This window comes from Piliocolobus tephrosceles, chromosome 1, assembly GCF_002776525.5.
Source record: "Piliocolobus tephrosceles isolate RC106 chromosome 1, ASM277652v3, whole genome shotgun sequence".
NCBI classification, from domain to species: domain Eukaryota; kingdom Metazoa; phylum Chordata; class Mammalia; order Primates; family Cercopithecidae; genus Piliocolobus; species Piliocolobus tephrosceles.
This window is the reverse complement of record NC_045434.1, coordinates 91,433,863-91,444,583: the sequence shown is the minus strand read 5'-3', so window position 1 is coordinate 91,444,583 and position 10,721 is coordinate 91,433,863. Positions and strand designations below refer to the sequence as shown.

At 42.1% G+C, this 10,721-nt stretch overlaps 1 protein-coding gene and 1 pseudogene across 2 annotated transcripts in view; both read left to right on the top strand.

Annotated features, from left to right (window-relative positions):
- GATAD2B (GATA zinc finger domain containing 2B) overlaps positions 1-10,721 on the top strand; it is a 124,245-nt gene that overhangs the window by 68,946 nt on the left and 44,578 nt on the right. The gene's annotated exons all lie outside the window — the stretch shown is intronic.
- On the top strand, positions 3,074-5,249 carry LOC111543703 (annotated as a pseudogene).

Here is a 10,721-nt window from a genome sequence, read left to right as displayed (position 1 = left end):
TTTTGGTTAGTTGGTTTATTTATTAGAGATGGGATCTCTCTGTGTTGCCCAGGCTGATCTTGAACTCTTGGCCTCAAGTGATCCTTCCACCTCCGCTTCCCAAAGTGCTGGGATTACAGGTGTGCACCACCGTGCTCAGTAGACATTTTTAGAAAAAGGAATCCATTGTGTTCAGCTTATTTATTTTAAGATTTTAATCTTAAGTTCTAAATGTTTTAGTTTTTAAATATAAAAATATTGAAAATATTTAAGCATACAGAAAAATAGGGTAGTACGAGCAACAGCTATGTAACTACCATCTTGTCAGCAGTGAATATTTTGCCGTATTTGCTTGGCACGTATCATTATGCTATTGATATATAACAGAAATATTTTTTCTAAACCACTTCTAAGTAAGTTTTAGACTTTTACCTCTAAATACTTAAGATTGCCGTGGTAGACAAAATAATGCCCCTTCTCCCAAGATGTTTACACCCCAGCCCCCATAACCTGTGAATATGTTCCGTTTCATGGCAACAGAGAATAAAGATTGTAGATGGAGGCCGAGCGCCGTGGCTCATGCCTGTAATCCCAGCACTTTGGGAGGCCGAGGCGGGCGGATCATGAGGTCAGGAGATCGAGACCATCCTGGCTAACACAGTGAAACCCCATCTCTACTTAAAAAAATGCAAAAAATTAGCCGGGTGTGGCGGTGGGCACCTGTAGTCCCAGCTACTTGGGAGGCTGAGGCAGGAGAATGGTGTGAACCCAGGAGGCGGAGGTTGCGGTGGGCCGAGATCACTCCACTGCACTCCAGCCTGGGCGACTGTGCGAGACTCCGTCTCAAAAAAAAAAAAAAGAAGATAGTAGACGGAATTAAGGTTACTGATCGGTTGACCTTAAAATATGGAAATTAGTCTAGATTATCCAGGTGCGCCCAATATAATCATAAGGGTCCTAAAATGGAAAAGGGGAGCAGAAGAGTGTCAGCGAGATGGCAGTCAGATGAGTAGGCCTGAGATTGGAAGATGAAGGAAGTGGCCATGAACCCAGCAAAGTAGATTGTCTCTAGCAGGTAACAGCAAGACAATGGATTTTCCTCTAGAAACTCCAGAAGAAATGTAGGAGCTGACTGGGCACCGTGACTCATGCCTGTAATCCCAGCACTTTGGGAGGCCAAGGCAGGTGGTTCACTTGAGGCCAGGAGTTCGAGACCAACCTGGGCAACATGGTGAAATCCCATCTCTACAAAAAATACAAAAATTACAAAAATTAGCTGGGCGTGGTGATACACACCTGTAATCCCAGCTACTTCCAGTCCCCAGAGGCTGAGGTGGGAGAATCCCTTGGAGCTGCAGGAGGCAGAGGTTGCAGTGAGCCAAGATCGTGCCACTGTACTCCAGCCCAGGTGACAGAGCCAGACGCTATCTAAAAAATAAATAAATAAGTAAAAGCCATACCCACGCCTTGAATTTAGCGTAATGAGACCCGTTTTAGACTTAATGACTTTGTGAGTGAAAGGTAATAACGTTTGTATTGTGTTTAAGCCACTAAATTTGTGGTAATTTATTATAGCAGCCATAGAAAATTAATAGTAAGCTGGGCTCACGCCTGTAATCCCAGCACTTTGGGAGGTGGAAGGTGGGTGGATCACTAGAGGAGTTTGAGACCTACCTGACCAACATGGGAAAACCTTGTCTCTATTAAAAATACAAAAATTAGCCGGGCGTGAGGACACATGTCTGTAATCCTGGCTACTAGGGAGGCTGAGGTGGGAGAATCACTTGAACCCAGGAGGCAGAAGTTACAGTGAGCCAAGATCTTGCCAGTGCACTCCAGTCTGGGCAACAGAGCAAGACTCTGTCTCAAAAAAAAAAAAAAAGAAAGAAAAGAAGAAAACTAATGGTACAGTTACATCTCAAAAAAAATACGGACAATCTCCTGTTCAACCACAATACTGTTACAACCAACAAGATTAGTAATAATTCCCTAATATTATTTAATACTTAGTCCATTTGAAAATTTACCCAGTTCCCCATAATATCTTTTGTAGTTGTGTTTAAACCAAGATCCAATCAAAGATTATACATTATATTTGGTTATGTCTGTAAGTCTCTCAACCTAGGACAGTCTGTATCACCACCTCTTTTTTTTGATATTACCTGTTTTGAAGAGACAGTGGTTATTGATTTGAAATAGGCTCCACATTGTAGATTTGTCAGATTGTTTCCATGTTAATTGTCTCAGTGCCTGCAGTGAAAAGTTTGATCCCTAGGGTAAGGTAACAACAAGATTGTTCCATTGTTAAGATGTGTGTTTCCTTTTGCATTTAGTCGTCTGTGGAGTTATTTTGTTTATTTAAACTGAACTAGTTCTTATGAAAATAAACGTTAAACTTCCATACCAGCATATTTTATAATGCCAGGATAACAGACCATATAACCTAAAACCCTTGTGCTATTCCATTACAAAACACCTAGTAATGCTGGATGAAATGTAACAACTATTTTAAAATTTTCAAACAAACTTTTAAAAATGCATAGCTAGCTAAGCCTGAAAGAATTAAGGAAAATTCTCAGGGACTGCAGATGAAAGAGGAACTGAAAATGAGCAGTATGCATGTGACTTAATGCTGTGGTATTTCTGGGTGCTTTGCCTAGTCTCAGTTACCTAAAGGCTTGGTTTTAATGTCCATGAGCCTTAGGCCTGTATGGAACAGAGTTAGAAATGCAAATCTGTATATAAAGCAGGGAGCCTTAAAGGTTCATACTCAAGAGAAAGGAAGGGACCACAGAAGATTCCATCTACTGTTTGAGGAAATAAGGAAACTTTTGTGTCTCAGCCTGGGCTCTGGCTGCGGGTAGATGGGAATGTCTCCTGAAAATTTATGTTTGGACTCAAGAATACACAATAAGGAAAGGATCAATAGGGCAAGGATGGTCCCTCCAACAAATGGTGCTGGGAAAACTGGATATCCACAGCAAAATAATGAAATTTATCTTGTACTATACACAAAAATCAACTCCAACTGGATTAAAGAGTTAAACATAAGACCTGAAACTATAAAACTCATAAGAAGAAAACAGGGAAAAAGCATTATGACATTGGTCTTGGCAATGATTTCGTGGATATGACATCAAAAACACAGGCAACAAAAGCAAGTGGAACTGCATCAACCTAAAAAGCTTCTGCATGGCAAAGGAAACAGCAGAATGGAAAGGCAATCTACAAAATGCGAGGAAATGTTTGTGAACCATGTATTTGATAAGGGGTTAATCTCCAACATATGTAAGGAACTCATACAACTCAGTAGCAAAAAAAAAAAAAAGGGCCTAAAAATAGGCCCTTTGCTGCCGTCCGTCAGTTGATTTCTCCAGGAAGAAAAATGGCATCTGTTGCAGTTGATCCATAACCGAGTGTGGTGACTTGGGTGGTCAACCTGCCCTTGGTGAGCTCCATGTATGACCCCATGTCCTCAGCCCATGTCAGTACAAAGGACCAGTGTCCCTACTTGAAGTCTGTGTGTGAGATGGCAAAGAAGGGCGTGAAGACCATCACCTCGGTGGCCATGTCCAGTGCTCTGCCCATCACCCAGAAGCTAGAGCTGCAGATTGCAGTTTTGCCAATATCTATGCCTGTAAGGGGCTAGACGGGATTGAGGAAAGACTGCTTATTCTGAATCAGCCATCAGCTCAGGTTGTTGCCAATGCCAAAGGTTCTGTGTTGACTACTGTAACTGGGGCCAAGGATTCATCACAGGGGTAATGGACAGGACCAAAGGGGTAGTGACTAGCACTGTGGAGAAGACCAAGTCTGTGTCAGTAGCAGCATTAACACAGGCTTGGGAAGTCAGATGATGCAGCTCGTGAGCAGTGGCATAGAAAATGCACTCACCAAATCAGAGCTCTTGGTAGGACAGTACCTCCCTCTCCCTGAGGAAGAACTAGAAAAAGAAGCAAAAAAAGTTGAAGGATATGATACGGTTCAGAAGCCAAGTTGTTATGTTAGACTGGGATCCCTGTCTACCAAGCTTCACTCCATGTCTACCAAACTTCACTTCCTACCAGCAGGCTCTCAGCAGGGTTAAAGAAGCTAAGCAGAAAAGCCAAGAGACCATTTCTCAGCTCCATTCTACTGTTAACTTGATTGAAATTGCCAGAAAGAGTGTGCACCGAGCCAATCAGAAAATTCAGTATGTTCAGGATAAGCTCTACCTCTCATGGGTGGAGTGGATAAGGAGTAATGGATACGATGATACTGATGAGTCCCACTGTGCTGAGCACATTGAGTCACATCCTTTTGCTGTTTCCCGCCACCTGACTTAGCAGCTCCAGACCACATGCCATACCCTTCTGTCCAACATCAACGGATTGCCACAGAACATCTAAGGTCAGGCCAAGCACATGGGGGTGATGGCAGGTGACGTCTACTCAGTGTTCCACAATGCTGCCTCCTTTAAGGAAGTGTCTGACAGCCTCCTCGGAATCTTTAAATGACTTGATGGGTTATCTTGTTAATGACATGCCCCTCAACTGGCTGGTAGGTCCCTTTTACCCTCAGCTGACTGAGTCTCAGAATGCTTAGGACCAAGGTGCGGAGATGGACAAGAGCAGCCAGGAGGCTCAGCGATCTGAGCACAGAACTCATTAAACCTGCCCCTGTCACCAGTGCATGATGTGGCCAGCCAGTTAACACCTTTTGTTATGTTGAAATTAACCTGCTAGGCAACCCTAAATTGGGAAGCAAGTAGCTAGTAAAAAGGTCCTCAATTATAGTTATTTCCAACTAGATTAAGAGCTTTAAAGTTTCTGGCATTAGCAGATAATTTCTGTTCACCTGGTAAGAAAAGAATGCTAGGCTTGTTAGAGCCTAGCCAGAACTCACAAAAAATTCAAGTGCACTTATGTTCTCATTCTGTAGCCATTGTGTTACCCTCTGTTACCATTTGTGTTGAACAAAAACATCTTCATGCAGGCTGGGTGTCTGCTCTGGTATGATTTGAGCAGGACTCTTTACTGATTTATCTCATGATTGCTTGTACAACTTGATTTTAGTTTTTTATTTCTCAAATAGGAATACTACCTTTGAATTAATATAATTCACTCTAAGATTTAAAAACAAAAAATGGACCAAGGACCTGAATAGACATTCTTCAAAGAAGACATAAAAGTGGCCAAGTACATGAAAAATTGCTCAACATTGCTAATCATCAGAGAAGTACACATCAAAACTACAATGAAATATCATCACCTTACACCTGTCAATGTCAAGATGGCTTTTTTTTTTAATTGACAAGGAAGTGAAGAAATTGAAACCCTTGGCCAGGCATGGTGGCTCAAGCCTGTAATCCCAGCACTTTGGGAGGCCAAGACGGGTGGATCACAAGGTCAGGAGATCGAGACCATCCTGGGTAACACGGTGAAACCCCGTCTCAACTGAAAAATACAAAACACTAGCTGGGCGAGGTGGCAGGCGCCTGTAGTCCCAGCTACTCGGGAGGCTGAGGCAGGAGAATGGCGTGAACCCGGGAGGCAGAGCTTGCAGTGAGCTGAGATCCGGCCACTGCCCTCCAGCCTGGGCGACAGAGCGAGACTCCGTCTCAAAAAAAAAAAAAAAAAAAAAAAGGAAATTGAAACCCTTGCACACTGTTGGTGGGAATGCAAAATGGTACAAGAAGCCACTATGGAAAACATGGAGGTTCCTTGACATATTAAATATAGAACTACCAGATGGTCCAGCAGTCATGCTTCTGGATATCCAAAATAGTAAAATCAGGATCCCTGAGAGATATTAGCACTCCCACATGTGACAACATGGATGAAGCTTGAGGACATTATGCTAAGGGAAATAAGACAGTCACAGAAAAACAAATAAACTATGTGAGTCTACTTATGTGAGGTATCTAAAGTAGTCATATTCATAGGTTGACAGTTAAATGATGGTTGCCAAAGGCTGAGAGGGAGGAGAAATTGGGGAGTTACTAAACAATGTATGTAAAATTAATGTCAAGCAGGAGGAAAAAGCTCTGGAGATCTGCCATACAACACTGTATCTATAGTCAACATTAATCAACATTAATGTATTGTACACTTGAAAATTTAAGAGGGTAGATCTTGTGTTCTTACCACAATAAAACGAAATTTTTTTTTTTTTTGAGATGGAATCTTGCTCTGTCACCCGGGCTGTAGTGTAGTGGCGCGTTCCTGGTTCACTGCAACCTCCACCTCCCGGGTTCAAGCGATTCTCCTGCTGCAGCTTCCTGAGTAGCTGGATTATAGGCACACGCCACTATACCTGGCTAATTTTTGTTATGTTGAAATTAAACCGCTAGGCAACCCTAAATTGCTGGAGTTCAAGACCAGCATAGCCAAAATGGTGAAACCTCACCTCTGCTAAAAATATAAAACATTAGCTGGGTGAGGTGGCACATGTCTGTAATCCCAGCTACTCAGGAGGCTGAGGTAGGGGAATCACTTGAACCCGGGAGGTGGAGGTTGCAGTGAGCTGAGATCACACCATTACATTCCAGCCTGGGCGGCAGAATGAGACTCCATTTCAAAAAAAAAAAAGGATTAAATATAAACATTTTAGAAAAAATACTTTGGAGGAGACATTTGAAAAAAAAATAGAAAATCTAGAAATGCTAAAGAATATTTTGTTTTGTTTTGTCTTTGAGACAGAGTCTTGCTCTGTTGCCCAGGCTGGAGTGCAGTGAGTGGCATGATCTTAGCACACTGCCCTCTCCACCTCCTAGGTGCAGCCTCTGGAGTAGCCGGGACTACAGGGATGCGCCACCATGTCCAATAATTTTTTTTTTTTTTTTTTTTTTTTTTTGGTAGAGATGGGGTTTTGCCATGTCTCCCAGGTTGGTCTTGAACTTCTGGACTCAAGCCATCCACCTGCCTTAGCATAGCCAAAGTGCTGAGATTACAGGCATGAGCCTGTAATCAAGAATATGGTCTTTTATCAGCACATATTTTATCTAGTAAATATTATGGGCCAGGCACTGAATAAAATAGAAACCTGTCCTAAGGAGTGCTTACTTTTTATTGAATGGGAAATAGATGAACAAATAGAATATGTCAGATGATAATAATTACTGTGAAGAAGAGTAACATGTCTGGTGCCTGGGCTGAAATGACTCAAAAAGCAGAGGAGTACCAACTCGGTGTCTATTGTGGTCTCTCCCTGAGGCTTGGCTTTTTTCATAGCATGACGGCCTTGGGGTAGTGAAACTTCTTAGTAGTTCAGGGCTCCAGATTTGAGTATTTCAGTAAATAAGAGAGAAGCTGCATTGTTTTTTACAACTCAGTGGCAGAAATCGCACAGCAACTGGTTGAAACAGTCAGACCCCATCCCCCAACTCCCAGCCAGATTCAAGAGAAGAAGACATAGACTCTGCCTCTTGATGTGAGGAGTCAGGCCTTTTTTGTTTGTTTTTGAGATGGAGTCTTGCTCTGTTGTCCAGGCTGGAGTGCAGTGGTGCGATCTCAACTCACTGCAGCCTCTGCCTCCCGGGTTCAAGCTATTCTCCTGCCTCAGCCTCCTGAGTAGTTGGGATCACAGGAGGCCACCACCATGCTGCCTAATTTTTATATTTTTAGTAGAGACAGGGTTTCGTTATGTTGGCCAGGCTGGTCTTAAACTCCTGACCTCAGGTGATCCACCCGCGTCAGCCTCCCAAGTGCTGGGATTACAGGCATGAGCCCCCGTGCCTGGGCCTGATTTGAGGAGTTTTGAAGAATTTTAGGGGGACAGTGTTTTTAAACTGCGACAGATGCCATTTAAGCATTTTGAGCGAAGGAGTGTTATAACCTTAAATTTTAGAAAGATCACTCTTATTTCTCTATTGGACATAGACTGAAAGCAGAGTAACAGTAGAAACAGAGTTAAAAAGAATTGCTGGTAAAACCCATTTCTACTAAAAGTGCAAAAATTGGCTGGGCATGGTGATGCACGCCTGTAATCCCAGCTACTTGGGAGGCTGAGGCAGGAGAATCGCTTGAAACCGGAAGGCGGAGGTTGCAGTGAGCCAGGATCATGCCACTGCACTGTAGCCTGGGTGATGTCTCAAAGGAAAAAAAAAAGGTCAAATTTAAATTACATTTGGAAGGTGATGCTGATAGCGTTTACAGATAGAATGCATGTGGGTATGAGAAAGAGGAACTAAGAATGACTCCAAGTGTTTAGTTTGAATGGTGGTGTCATTTGCTAAAATGTGTAACAATAGGGGAAGAAACAGTTTTGGACATAAGATTATAAAATGCTTGTTAGATATCTGCTATCTTTTGAATGTTTGTCCCTCCAAAATTCATGTTGAAATTTAATTGACATTGTAATAATATTAAGAAGTGGTACCTTTAAGAAGTGATTAAGTTGTTAGGGCTTTACCCTCATAGGTGGGATTAATATTATAGAAGGGCACCTTCTCTTTGCCCATCTGCTGTGCTATTAGACAGCAAGAAGGTCTTCACCACATGCCAGCACCTTGATGTTAGGCTTCCCAACTTCTGGAACTATATGCCAATAAATAGCCAATAAACTTCTGGTCTTTATAAAGTACCCAAAGCTGGGTACAGTGACATACACCCATAGCCCCAGCTACCTGGGATGCTAAGGTGGGAGGATCATTTGAGCTTAAGGAGTTTGGCAACATGAAGAGACTCCATCTCTAAACAAAACAGAACACACACACCCACCAACCCTATATAAATTACGCAGTCTGTGGAGGGTTTTTTGTTTGTTTTTTGTTTTGTTTTCAGACGAGTCTTGCTGTTGCCCAGGCCAGAGTGCAGTGGCGCGATCTTGGTTCACTGCAACCTCTGTCTCCCGGGTTCAAGCAATTCTGTGCCTCAGCCTTCTGAGTAGCTGGGATTACAGGCACCCACAACAACACCCGGCTAGTTTTTTTGTATTTTAGTAGGGACAGGGTTTCACCATCTTGCCAGGCTGGTCTTGAACTCCTGACCTCGTGATCCCCCTGCCTCAGCCTTCCAAAGTGCTTGGATTACAGGCATTAGCCACCACACAAAATGGACTAAGACAACATCCAAATGGAGATGTTAGTTAGGTAAAGAGAGTTTTGGAGGAGAAGGACAGCTAGGAATATCAATTTGAGAATTAGTATATAAATGCTATTTAAAACCATGGGAACACTCTATTTTTACAGTTAGAAGATAGAAAGATTAATAGAAACTAATGAAGAAGACTAAGAATAAAGGATCATGAGTGTAGAATAAGACCCAGAGATGTGAAGTCCCGAAAGCCAAGTGAAGAAAGCAGTTCAAGAAGGAAGGAAGATTGGATTGATAAAATGCTGCTGAAAGTTCAAATAAGATAAGGATTGATAAATACATAATTATTGGACTTGGCAACATGAAGGTAATTAGTGACCTGGAAAAAATAATCTCTTTAAATTGAGGGAATAAAACCTGAACTGAAGTGGTTTTAAGCCAGAAGAAAGAGACAATGAGTATAGGTAACTCTTGAGGAATTTTGCTGTAGAAGAGTTCAGGGACATGGAGCAGTGACTGGAATATGACAGGAAGTCATGAGAAGAATTTTCTAAAGTGTAAGAAATACTAGACCAAGTTGGTATGGTGATGGGGTGATTCTCAACACTGGCTAAATAATAGAACTAATTGGGGAATTTGTTAAAGGATAGCTGCATGAGTTCAATGGCAGACTGATTAAATCAGAATCTTTCGAAATTGGACCGTGGTATCAGTATGTTTGTCTGTTTTACAGTTATTGAGATGATTCTAATATGCATCCAAAGTTGATCTGCTTTGAAGTAGATCAGTAAAATTAACTCGTTATATAAACAGTATATCCAACACAGTTGAAAATTAGGAACAATAGAAATTACACAGAATGCAGCATAGGAATATTAAAAACGGAAAATATGAAAAAAGAGATGAGACATGGAGACTAGAGTGAGATGGTCTAAGATATATCTCATAGGAGTTCTAAGGTAGGGTAGAGAAAATGGAAAGTAGCAACATTCAAAGAGATAATAGCAGAAAATTTCACAGAATTTCTAAGTATGAATCTTGAAAGAAAAAAAATAGTGAATCCTGAAAGAATAACACTAAAGACAAAGATCTTACGAAAGCAGCCAAATAGATTACTGCAAAGGAATGAAAATTAGACTCAGGCCGGGCTCTGTGATTCATGCCTGTAATCTCAGTGCTTTGGGAGGCCTAAAGAGGAGGATCACCTGAGTTCAGGAGTGAGGCTGCAGTAAGCTATGATTTTACCAGTGCGCTTCACGCTGGGTGACAGAGGGAGACTCCATCTCAAAAAGATGTGGTCTTTCTTAGTTACCTACAAAAGTGTGTCTAGTTTCTCAGCTGTAAGCATTCAGAGGTCAGGGACTAAATACAACAATTAAGTACAATGTTGCAAAGACACTGACATTAAAAATAGAAGTTCCAGGGCAGGCACAATGGGTCACACCTGTAATCCCATCTGTGATCCCAGCACTTTGGGAGGCTGAGATGGGCAGATCACTTGAGGCCAGGAGTTCGAGACCAGTCTGGCCAACATGGCGAAACCCTGTCTCCACTAAAAATACAAAAGCCAGGCGTGGTGGTGCACGTCTGTAGGCTCGGTTATTTGGGAGGCTGAGGCACAAGAATCACTTGAAACCAGGAAGCAGAGGTTGCAGTGAGCCAGGAGATTGTGCCATTGCACTCCAGCCTGGGTGACAGAGCAATACTCCATCAAAATAAAATAAAATA